General features: G+C 43.0%; 1 protein-coding gene across 1 annotated transcript in view; it reads left to right on the top strand.

Moving 5' to 3' along the window:
* The first annotated feature begins 4,206 nt into the window (after positions 1-4,206).
* Positions 4,207-12,931, top strand: part of ZFAT (zinc finger and AT-hook domain containing) — a 125,066-nt gene continuing 116,341 nt past the window's right edge. Inside the window, exon 1 of the mRNA XM_064706718.1 lies at positions 4,207-4,382. The gene's annotated coding sequence lies outside the window, so the exon portion shown is untranslated. The remainder of the gene's footprint in view (positions 4,383-12,931) is intronic.

The following is a 12,931-nucleotide window of genomic DNA, read 5'->3' as shown; positions in this document are numbered from 1 at the left end:
TGCTACCCCTTTAAAAGCAGTGTCACTCACACGGCAGGGGCTCTGCACAGCCTTTGAGAGCAGGGAAGAGAGCATCAAATGTTCCATCCCACTTAATTTGAGAGCTGCCTATAATAAACATTTGGGAACACGTAAAACAGACAGGTCAAATTACATAGTTACATAAATATCACTGGATTTCTAGTGTTTAGGAATAAAAGATTTTCATCTGTTCAGTTTAAAAGTGCCTAAAACATCCATGCACTGTGTTAAAAACTAATATTAAGTGCTTTTCTTTTTGTATTTTCCAAAAGCTTAGCTAGAGACAATTTGGACACAGGATGACAAAACTTCTCCTTAATAACATAAATATCCATGCACAAATAATTTGACACGGTGAGCCATTGCAAAATATTTTATATTCACTAAAATGACAGTCCTTATCTAGTTCTTATCCACAGAAACCCTTGAAGAAACAATCCATTGCCCTTTAAAAGCCCCTCTCAGTTCCTCACTTTCCCATCCATCTTATTTATAGCTCTGTCTTTGTAAAGCACTCCAGGATCTACGAAAGAGAAGTGCTTAAAAACCTCCATGAGAGCCAGGATTTGAAATCAGCAGCACTTATGGATGCTATGCATATGAAGGGAAGGCCTGAGTGCAACAACCTCAGCATTCAAAATCAACCCCACATCCCTGTCCTCATCAACAGCTTTGCTTTAAACCAGCCCTCACTCGACATCTGTACAAATGCACCAAAATGCCTCTTAGCCCTTCTCCCACTTCTTTTCGACAGGCGTTTCACTGTGTCTGCGAGCAGGGATCCTCCCTCCCTGTTTTCCCTCATTGCACAATTGGCTTTCCATGGGCCTCTTTGGCAGCTCCTGGCCTTTTGGAAAGCAGAGTTCATTCCTCCCCTCCTCTTTCAGCCTTGCATTGAGGAGGAGCTCTGTGGCAGGGACTGGAAGCAGCAGAATGTCAATGCCAGAAGTGGCCTTTCTCATGGAAATCAGGTGCAGGAGCCTGGCATTTTCTGTGCAAGAATGAGAGATGCTGGTGGGTTGTGGTTTTTTGCCCCCTCCCTTTCTGGAAGATTATATTTGAACTGATGAGCTCTGGCTCTCTCATGCCTTTTGGGTGCCAGATCTTTCCTCAGGACTGATTTCTCCATCTCCTCCCTCACCTACATTGTTGTGCCATCTCCTTTTGTCACGTATAATTAGTCATTATGGGCTTATCTTGGCTTTTTTTTAAGATTTCACGGATAAAAATGCCAAAGTGTATTTGGTTTGAATTTACTCACGCTGAGGACTGTATTTATGTCTCCCACAAACACTGATTACACTGCTTGACCCCTGGGGAGAAAAGAAAGGGCTCTCCTTGCTAAACTGAGGAGCAACAGGAGATGTGCAGAAAGGAAACACTGTGGTCATACTGACATATCCCTGCTGGCCCATTTATTTATGCCCTTCCTAAAAGTTTGCTTTTCAAAGTCTTCCTCCTGATTTGGGGGTTGGTAATATGGACACTGCACTTTTTCAGCATTAAAAATATTAAGGTGGGAGTCCTGGTGTCTTGATACACAGTTTATCCTGGCTGGCAGGCACATCCAGCCCGGATGGTTGTCTTAGAACAAGACACCTTGTTCTTAGAATAAGGTACCTTAGAATAAGGTCACTCCTGGCTGCTCCTGGCTGGCCAAACGCATCCCCTTCACAGCCCTGCAAGCTGGCCACAGTCAGGCTCATGGCTTGGAGGCTGGAATTAAAGGAACCCATGAAAAGGCAAATTCCAGCAGAGCTGGCACCTGCCAGAACCACTGTGCAAAGGCAGCAGATGCACATATGGCCTCCCAGGACAGGCTGGAGTCACCCTCACTGCCCACCACACAAGAGCTGCCTTCCACCCAAACAATCCTGCTCTGAACAGCAGCCTGATGCAGTGTTTTCACAGAATCATAGAATATTCTGATTTGTAAGGGACCCACAAGGATCACTAAGCCCAGGCCTTAAGTGAATGGCCTGTACAGGTATGGAACCCACAACCACAGCATCACCAGCCAGTAACACAACACTAAATCTACTTGGGCTGATAAGAAATAAGCCATGTCACAAATTCAGTGATAGCTAAAAATGTCTCTTTAAAATTATTTCCCTATTAAAACTCTGCCTTTAAATGAGCAAAACCCAGATCATGCATGAATTCACACGGCAGATCCTGGTCATGCTGTGATAGGATTTAAACTGGTTTTTTAATACTCTGGAAGAAAGGCATTGTGCATTTCAAAGGCAGGAAAACTCTATTCATGCCCTTTTATCCACCTTCAGGAAAGGTTTGATGAACACACCTCAGCTTGTATTTTTGATTAATATAGGACTATATTTCTGAATGAATATTCTGGTTAAAATAATTTGAAATTTGTCACAGGTCCAAAAATGACAGCAAGTGGCACACATAAAGTATGCAGTGTGTTCTGCATGTCGGGCAGATGAAAGGCAGTCTAATTGCTAATTGATAGCGTATTTAAATATCATGCCTGCCTACTTATCTTGACTTAAAGCCTGAAATATGTAACATGCTGATAATGCACACACCTTTCATGAAACAAAGTACAAACCCAGAGTAAAACACTGACCTTACACACGTTGCAAAATGCACGTGTTCACAGCTGTCAAGTGTTTGAAGCAAAGCATTTACACATAAAACATTCATGCACACATTGTGCACTGAGGCATTGAAATATGCAGCCTTCCATATGTTATACATATTACATATATGATTTCTATGCCAAGTATTTTGGGAAAAGAAAAGCAATTACCCATATGTTCTCTAAACAATGGGAACGTGCTGTAAGTTGTGGCATTGGAGAGGCAGCTTGATCCCTGGGGAATATTTAAGTGCCATGGGATGTGGAAGAACACTAGAGATGGAAAGGAGCAGGCAAACTGTGATGGCACGAGCTGGGTTTGTGTAAACGTGTGCATAGAAAAGGCAGCATTTAAATTCAAAGAACAGAAACAGAATCAAAGAGAACATGCTGAGTTAGAAGGGAACACCAAGGACCACTGAGCCAAATTCCTGCACAGCACCGTCCCCAAGAGTCACACCATGTGCCTGGGAGCCTGGTCCAAACTCTTCTTGAGCTCTCAGGCTTGGTGCTGTGACCAGTTTTACTAGAGAGCCTGTTCCAGTGCCCAGCCACTCTCTGTGTGAAGAACCTTTTCCTGATATGCAACCTAAACTTGCATTGACACAACTTCAGGCCATCCCTTGGCTCCTGTCGCTGTCACCTGAGAGAAGAGATTCATGCTGCTCCTTGTGAGGAAGCTGCACAATGAGGGCTCCTCTCAGCATCCTCCAGGCTGAACAGAGCAAACAATCTTGGCCACATCTCACATGGCTTCTCCTCCAAACCCTTCACCACCCTCATGGCTCTTCTTTGGATACTTTCTAATGGCCTAATGGCTTTATATTGTGGCACCCAGGAACTGCCTCCAGCACTCGAGGTGCAGCCGCCCTAGTGCAGAGCAGAGTGGGACAATCCCCTTGCCTGGCTGGCCGTGCTGTCCCCGGTACCCTAGGACACGGCTGTCCCTCCTGGGTGTCAGGGCACTCATGTCCAACCTGCCATGGACCCGGCCCCCGCATTCCCTCTGTTCCTGCAGAGAGAGGGAAGCACTGACTCCATGAGGACTGAGGGCTCACGCTCCCACATCCTGCACTCCCCGGGCACAGCTGCCCGCAGGGACACCAGAGTGTTCCCGGCATTCAAACCCTGCAGCCGACAGGAGCTCTGCTCCAGGGCTTGCTAAAAAAAATAAAAAAAAAAAAAAAAAATTACCCCCAAGGGCTTTGCTCTGTAACTGCCTCAGAATCCTGCTTGTGCACTAGGCTGCGATGGGGGAAAGAATATACAGATATATACACATATGTATACACACACATATATATATGTATATATATACACGCAGATATACGCACACACACATATATATATATGCAAATATATAAATATATGCAATATCGATATTATATATTTATTATCGGTTCTGTGCCCTGTGGGTGACTCCGGGGGGCGGGGCCAGGCCGCCCCGGCGCGCGCTCATTGGCCGCGGGGGGCGCGCGGCCCCGCCCCTCCCGCCGGCGGCGCGTGCGCGCGCGCGCGGGGTTGGAGGGCGGGGCCAGGGGAGGGCGGGGATTGGTTGCCATGGCGGTGACGTCAGAGGGTGCCGGAGACGGGCGGCGGAGACACGGAAAGGTCAAACGGGAGGCGAGGGCAGCGAGCGCGGCGGGGCCGCGGCGGTGGCAGCGGGGCATGGTCGGGCACGGCCGCTCTGGGGAGACCCGCGGGATCCGCCGGTCGGGAGATATAGCCCCTCGGTCCCCGCCGCCTCCCCGCACAGGTACGGCAGGAGCGGCGCTCCGGGGCCGAGCTTGGGGCGGGGGACAGGCGGCGAGGAGGGTGCCGGGGCTGGGTCGGTGAGCGCCTGTCGGAGGAGCCCGGGCTGTGGGGTCGCGGCCGGCCCCGGCGGTGGGGCAGCTGGGAGCGGGCTCCCTGCGCTCTGCGGGGTCGGACGGGAGTCCCGCACGCTCCCGGTGTCCCCCCCGTGCCGGGTCCTTCCCCCGCCGAGCCCTGGGGCTGCGACCCCGGCACCGTGACCCCCGTGACCCGCCAACACAAGTTGGGATTTTTGGTTTTTGTTGGTTTTTTTTTTTTTTTTTCCCTCTGGGCCTTAGGGAGCGCTGCTCCCCGCCCCGGCCCCCAGCTTTGCATAACTTGTCTCCCAGTTGTCTGTCCCTTCCTCGCTGCACTTTGCCCTTGCCCGGTGGTCTGTGGCGTGAGGGAGTGAAACTATTCAAGGACTGGGTTTTGTTTCTCTAGGGAAAGAGCTGGGTCACAAACGAGGCAAGCTATCTAATAATATACATATATATATGTATATTCCTTTTTCCCCCACAGCAGCCCAATGTACAAGCAGGATTCTGTGACAGTACAGAACAAGGCCCTTGGGTGTGATTTTTTTTTTTTTTTAGCAAACCCTGGAGCAGAGATGCTATTAGCATGTAGAGTTTGAATGCCACAGGCAGTCTGTTGTCTCTTCGTGCTGAAAGGATAATTTAGAGGAGCAGCAATGACTCATTAATAGAAAGTATTAGTTGCAGGAAGGCAAAACCAGGTGAAGTTTCTTACTTTACCACAGACTTACTCTGTGACCTTGGATCGGTCTTTCTGCACCACTCAGCCCTGTTGTGTTTGCTTATGAATTGGGAATAGCGGTGCTTTCCAAAAACGTTCTCTGAATAAACATACTAATGACTGTGAAATGCTTATCTGCTGGAGTAATAAAGGGTAGATAGTGATGCTATTTCTATCACAGAAGCAGAAAGGCTCTAGCCAGGATGTGAACTGTAGGAGCCACGCTTTGATGGAAATAAGAGCTTGCTTAAAAAGACATTTAATAACCTGTGATGTTGCATGATTTGCACTGTGGTCATCTTGCATTTCATATTTGGATGTAGTGTGTGCTTTCAAAGAGCTGCTATTCCACACTGCAGATACTTTATGGGTGGCTTTTTTTTCCACTTCTGTTTGGAACAAACCTGTGTGGTGTCCTCTTCCACTGCTAAGGAAACCCTGTGAATTTCTAATGTAGCAGATTATCTCTGATAGTTGACATCTCTGAACTACATGGTGCTTTTGAAAGGAAATACTAAGGGAGTGAAGGGAGTGACAATAAGTTCATTATACCTGTAATAAAAGGCAATGTTAGTTTTAGGAGCAGTATTTTTCCCCTCACGTTACTGGATGCTCTCTGTGGAAAATCAGAATGATTCCAGTATTTCATAGGTAAAAACCTAAATACAGGAGTGCAGGACTTGAGTGTCCTGGTTCACACACTGCTCTGAAGTGCAGCCACTGCAATAACAAATGGAACAGCCAAGCACAGAGCTGGGAGTTGCTGCTGCAAATCCTGACCTGAGTGAAAAAAGTTTTCTCTCTTTACAGTTTTGCTTAATACTGATTTGTGCAGCTAGACTAATCATGTTTTTTTCTATTTTTTTTTTAATATATTGTATAAGGTTACACCAGGAAGAAGCAATGCTTGCCTCATACACTGGGGATTTTTTGAAAGTAATTCGATATATAGTGTCTCACCTACTCAATTTAATATGAAACTTCATAATCAGATTAACATTAAGTAGGAAAACTTTTGTGTTGAAGAAGAGGTAAGGACAACCCAGTTGGGTTTGGTTTGGGTTTTGTGTTTTTTCTTTTTTTTTGATGAACCCGAAAGTTGCTCTGGTAGAATGGCAATTCATTGTTAATTCTGAATATGTAGGTGCCCTGGAAAAATCAAATACCTGGTTTCATAGCTACCCTTAGGCATCTTTAATTTATGCAAGCAGGGCTCACTGAGTAACTACAGTAAGTCTCATTGACCTTAGTAGCTTTGCAGAGGTCATGTTTTAAAACGGGTAAGTTGTGCTTGAACTATTTTCTCAGTAAGTATTAGGAGCAAGTGTTTGTTTACACAATTACACTCTTTTTCCAGTTCTCTGTTACATTTTCTGTTTTTCTTTAGATTCTTGCTCATCTTAAAGAAAACTCTCATTAGGAAGGAACACAGGTTTTTGAAAACAAGTTCCTTTTCAAGATGAGGCTGTAGCAGAGCAGACTGTGAGGTTTTACAAACAGCCAGAAAGGCCCGTGTTGGGTTCAGAGAAACTTGGCCAGCACAAGCTGAACGTACACGAGTGACATCAGCATTTTCTGAGCCATTTATGCTGCTCACTTGTGCTGGTTCCCAGCAGTGCCTTGTGTCTTATGTAAGCTCACACTGTACATCCTGTCCTGCTGTTCTCATGCATGATAATTCACTGGCGTTATCTTACGGGAGGGCTTGAGAGCTGCTGCTGCTCTCAAATGTCTGCGTGCAAGTTTCCTATGAGCCAGGAGCACAACAGTGTCCTAGGAGACATCAGAGGAACAACTTGGAGTGAGACACAGCTTGTCCCCTGCTCCTTTTGGTAATAGAGCTGTAACCCCTGTGAAGTCATGTGGCAGAGGTTTTACTGGACTGAAGCCTTGATCTGTATCATATGTAGATAGTCCACTAATGCAGTTTTGATGGCTGGTGATAAAACAGCCATAAAACCCAAAGGACTTCAGTGTCAACAGAAGCCTCGATAATGCTAAGACTGGAAAATAAAGGCTTTTATTACACTGTCACTGCACACTTCTTGTTACAAGGTCTTTGGGAGGAATTGTGTCTTCAGATACTGATCCTTCAAACTTGTCCTTGCAGTTAACATTTAATCGTGTGTAATGAAAGTGCTGCCACTTGATGGGTGAAATTGTAACAAACCCTCCATTATAAGCACTAAACCCAAACATTTCTTCTGTTTTTCCTGCTTGCTAAATCTAACTGAAACCTGCTGGCATAAAACCCTGCAGTAAAGCAACGTGCATAATCTAGTTCTAAGTAAACAGAGCATCTTCTTTGAACAGTGTCTAATGTTTCATATTTCAGTCTCTTTTGTGCTGTAGCAGTGTGAGGGAGCCAAATTCCTGATTACCTGCCTTGGTGAACGTGGTTGTCCTTGTCTGACTCCATGGCTTGTTTGGAGCAGCTAGAAAGTTTCCTTATGAGTACTAATCTGGCACAGCCTTCTACAAGACTGTGAAATTTATAGCTCTGTAGGGAAACCACCTACAGAGGGAAGAAGGGTTGACCTGGAGGAGAAGTGCACCTGGAGAGTAGTGCTGATGTTCCCTATGGAAGTCACAGAAATCTTTCCTGTGACTTGCTCTGTACTGCACAAAACAGTTTCTCGTGGTAGTGGAGAAACAAGAGGAATGCAAGACATGACAAGGGGACTGGTTATCTAAAAAGGAACAGGTGCAGTCCTTAGACACTGAACAGATTCCTTTAAATAAGCTGTTCTTGCAAGTTTAAGGACGTTTGTTGGCAAAACGCCTAAGAGAAACTTGAAATTATATTTTGAGAAGGAAATGGAGTTATCACTATTACGTTTATTGACCAAAGATAGGGATGCATGGACTTTTACTAGTGCTTTTTTTATTTATGGAGGATATGCAAATCTGTTTTAAAACCATATACAGGAGAATAGGCAGAAATGAAATTGTATTTTAGAGCCTTGTAGCAGCTGTAAGAATAAATGTCATAAAAAATCAGCAAACTCCTCCAAAATCCCCAAGCTTCAAAAGTACCTCCACGTGGCAGATTCAGGATTCTGTTAATTATATTTTATTGTGTGACAGATACTTATTTACTTATATTTATATAAAGGTCCACATATATGTTGTGATGAATCAGTAGCTTTTTTAGTCGATGTGGGCAAATAAAATGTGGTCTGGATGTTTAAGTCTGCTAAAATGTTTATAAGAGGGCTGGCTCTTGGAAAAAGTTTCCCACCGGATGCAGTGGGTGTCAGGTCTAAAGGTCAGCAGCAGAAAGTAAAGAGAAGAATCTTTTGCATTTATTTTTCTCCACATTTTTCAAACAAGCATTGTGTAAAGAAGCAGAGAATCTTTCTTCCTAAATTTCCAAGTGCTAACAGGCACTTGGAGGTTTGTTCATACTTCAGCTGTTTGTTGTGAGCTTCTTTCTTTAAGAGAGAGGAAAAAAATCCCAAACCCTCAGTGCAGTTAATACATTCATGAACTCTTAGCACGGAAGTTCCTAGTGTAAGTCATAAAAGCCAGATGGAGTTTTAAGTGACTGTCATGTACAACTTGGGGAATGAACATTCCTGCTACTAATAAAGGGCCAGATTGGAGCTACGTAATTAATCCCAGTGTCCTTTTCAGTGCATGATGAGATTTGGCTGCAACAGCCATGGAGCTAATAGAGACAACTGTCAGGTCCTATGAAGCTGTGGATTGTTTGCCTAAAATGAAAATACCTGTGTGCTTACTCTGGTATGTATCTTCTGGTGATTAGTGCTCAAATTGCAGTTTATATGGGGAAAAAATGAATGTGAATAGTGGCTTTGTCTTGAGTCCATCCCATCTTAAATATGTATGTAAATATATTTATACATATATTTAATATGCATAATTTATCTGCATGCATATAATATATATATATAAGTGGTTTTAAAGCAAAAGATAAATATATAGGGCTTCTTTGAGAGTTACATGGCAAAACCTTTTCTAAATTTGAGTTGATTTGAAATGTAATGGTCTTACAATGAAGTTTATCAGTCAGTCTTATAATGAAGTTTATTCTCTCTGTGTAGCAGTGTCCTGAAGGAAGTGTGCAGAAAAGTGCCAAAAAACCCCCTTATGAGATGGCACAAAGTCTGTGTCAGATAGAGACAGGAGGAGGAGTGGGCAGATGGCAGTCAGTACAGAACACGTGAATAATCAGATTGAGAACAAGCTGAGTAGACTGGCAGTGTGCTGTTGCGTGCTGCTGCATTTTGGGGACATGCTGGGGATTTTTTCTGTTGTGATCACTCTTCCATACTCAGGAGAGGTAAAAGTCTTCAAGCTAGAAGTATTATGAGGGTGAAGGCATGCCCACCAGAGTCAGGGGAACTTCTGGGATGAGGGAAAGGTCAGTGCTTTCAGAACTATCAAGACTGGAAAACATTAAAAAAATCTCTTCAATTTGTTATAGACTTCATCTGCAAGTGTATTCAGATCTACCTTTGGCATGCATCACATGGAATAATATTAAAATGATCCAAAATCTTAGTGCCTGACCCTCTGGGATGACAGATTTGTTTCTTTTTCTGAAAAGGTCTGAAAGGTAGTAAGACTTATTTATGATAAATTGTTTACATAACTTACTTTATCTAATTTATTGGAGAACTCTTTGGGTGGCTGTGTGGCCTGAGTGTTCATTGCCTGGCTCAGTGGCCTTTTCCAGATTGTTGATTGGATGCCCTGTTTGAATGTGGTATGGAAAGAAGAGCAGGAGGGATGGCTGCACTGGTGAATGATTGATCCTGTAACCTCTTGTGCAATGAAAAGGATTATAGAAAAAAATAAATTCAGAAATAGAGCAAAAAAAGCCCTCCTTGCTTACTGATTCTTACTTGAGCAAGGTTATAATATCAATTTATAATAATAATAAGATATACATATGGAAAAGAGTGTATAGAGATCTAGTTGATCAATAGTAACTTGGTTCTGTTTGTATTTGTTTCAAAATGTTCCTGTTTTCTTCTTTCTCAGAAAGTTCCATAGGCTAGAAGAGTAGTGAACTGGTCTAACTGGAGAATGCCCTACTTCCCAAAAAAGAGGCATTGTCTGAGGTGGCATTTGAATGGAAGGATCACAACACACCTTTCAGTTTAAAATTTATTTAGTACAGATAATTTTGCATGCCTGCAGTTATGCTTTAGTAATAACAATTTGTTCCTTATACACTGTCTTAGCATGCCTCAGTCTGAGCAACAGCAGTAAAGAGTTTAACAGCACAAGAAGGTAGAGCAAATGTGGTCTGTATTTTTTGCAGAAGTGAAGGTTAGAAAGATAAAGGGAAAATGATTAAAATATTCACAAGAAGTGCCCTAGATAAGATTGTTTCGTGTCTGAGGGCATGAGGAGTCCTGTGGGAATGAGGAAGCTAAAAGGCTGTTTAATTCTGATGTTTCACACTGAATCAACATGTTAGATATCAAAGTGGTATTAGTGAAATTTGTAAGAACATGGACATTTTATGTAAAGAATAGAGAAATAAAGTAAGTTAGTGCAAACCAAATCCTTTGCTGTATCTGAGCTATGCAGAGAATGAACATTGGAGGCTTAACGTGAGTATAATAAATCAAACTGCCAGCTGAGCCTCAGAGGGCTTTATTCATGCACTTCATTGTTCTCTCTGCACTCCAGCAGGGTTCAGCCAAACGCAGGGCTGTCATTCTGCAGATGTTCAGAGTGTTCCCAGTGTTCTGGGGCTGAGCTGGTGGCTCTGTGTTGTCCCCTCTGCTCCGAGTGGCCTGCTCTGACTTCCGTGGGGGCTCTCACACGCAGAGATCACAGTGTGAGTTTGCAGGTGTGGGTGAGTGGGGAGCTGTGGTGTTGTTTACTGTTGATAACTCCCAGAAAAGGCTCAGATTTGTAGCTTCTGGAAAGTGCTTTTTGGCAGCAGAAGATGCCCTGCTGACTCTCTGCAGCTTGGCAGAAAATGTTCCTCAGCACATGAGCTTCCAAAGCACCTCTCTCAGGGTACTTCTTGGGGCTGCTGGCACAGAGCAGGTTTTTAGCCTTCACCAAACTGTCTCCTTTCCCTATGTCCTCAGTACCAGGCAAACAAAATAATGAAACAGAAGGCAGACTTGTTAAATAAGATTGAAATGGGAAACAAAAGGGTAAAAGCAGAACAGACAGAAAATTGTGTTCTGGTTTAACACATGGTGACACAGCTGGTTGTTCTTACCTAGAGTTCCAAAGCATTCTTCATTTGATTTCAGCTAGTCTCTGCTGTTGGGCCTGACAAGACAGTAGAGTTTGCTTTAAGTATTCCAAGTTAAAATTACTGAGTTTTCCATCACGTCTTCCTTTCTTTTGCCTCATCCTCACTCGGGCTCTGGCTGGAGATGGCACCTTTGTGTTGAAAGAGTTGCTTTTCCATTCTGTCTCTATTCATTTTGCTGGCTGGCTGGTCCATATTTGATATGCATCAGTACTTTAATGAACATGCTTGCAACATGCTCATACGATTAGTGTAGTGTGTTTTGTTAACTCCATGTTTTCTGGGAGTGTCTTGAGCATTTTATACAGATCTCATGTGATATATTTTTAGCCCTGCTGATAAACTTTAACTAAATTATCTGATTATATACAGATTATGCTTGTAAATAAATATTCTTTCTCATCTTCTCCCTAGTCTGCTTCTTTTGGAGTTCTGCTTATCTTAAATTATCGTTCAGTAAACTTGCCCAGTAAAACTTTAACTTGAAAGCAATCAGTATTTTACTCACTTGTAGAAGGCTAAGTAAACGCATTTTTTCCTTTCAAATTAGGTTAAGATAAGAAATACTACAGCTAACTAATTTTTAATATTAGTTTGACAGGTGTATACTTTATCCCAGTACAACAAAGGCAGTGTTCAGGAATGTTTTTCTTGGCAGTGGTTCTGTGAGCATAACCCTTGGATCTCCCTGTAGGTCAAGGACAAATTTCAGAGAGCCCTTTGCAGTGGGATAACCAAGCTGTCTGCTCACAGGATCAGGTACTTTCAGGTCACTGGAACATTGGGAATGTTCTGGTTTCAGGGCAGACAGTTTTTCTGCAGCCTGGCCCTCATCTGTTCTGAATATATCAAGGGAGTATTTCAAGGAAATGCTAAGGAAGGTGAAGGTGACTTCTAGGGCTTTGTGAAGATTGGTGTGCATATCTCTAGCTGGACAGAATTTGCAGTGTTGAAACTTGACTCAGCTGTGATAGAGGACAGATTCTTCTTTTACAAGGAAATCTGTGATATTTTCTTAAACTGCTCATCTGTCAATTTTGACTTCCTTTCTTTTTTTGATTACTCTGACTTGAAAAAAGAGTTTCCACATCTGATCTAATGATTTAATATTTTTAATTACAAAATAAATGTAGTAGTTGATATCCTTAGATATTATATGATTAGGCACGATTGTTTGGTCTTGCATTCTTCATTTGATTTCAGCTTGCATGACTGCTTTGAGTTCAGAAACCTAATTAAAATTTTATTATGAGTTTTTTGCTTTGAATATGGTGACTGAATTACTTGTCTTGATAAACACACCAGTTAGATCAGAATCTGCTAAGCTGATGTTTCAGTTAAGAGTCAGGTTATGCCAAATATTAACTAGAAGCAGTAAAATCCCATCTAAGTATAATGAATCTGTGTACTTAAACATTCCTTGGTTCTAACAGACTGAGGAAGCTGTGATTCTGTATGTTAATGTGAAGTTGCATATTGCAAGATCAGGGAGAAGTTTGGTTTGT

This window comes from Zonotrichia leucophrys, chromosome 2, assembly GCF_028769735.1.
Source record: "Zonotrichia leucophrys gambelii isolate GWCS_2022_RI chromosome 2, RI_Zleu_2.0, whole genome shotgun sequence".
Classification (NCBI taxonomy): domain Eukaryota; kingdom Metazoa; phylum Chordata; class Aves; order Passeriformes; family Passerellidae; genus Zonotrichia; species Zonotrichia leucophrys.
This window is presented reverse-complemented; position numbering and strand designations above follow the sequence as displayed.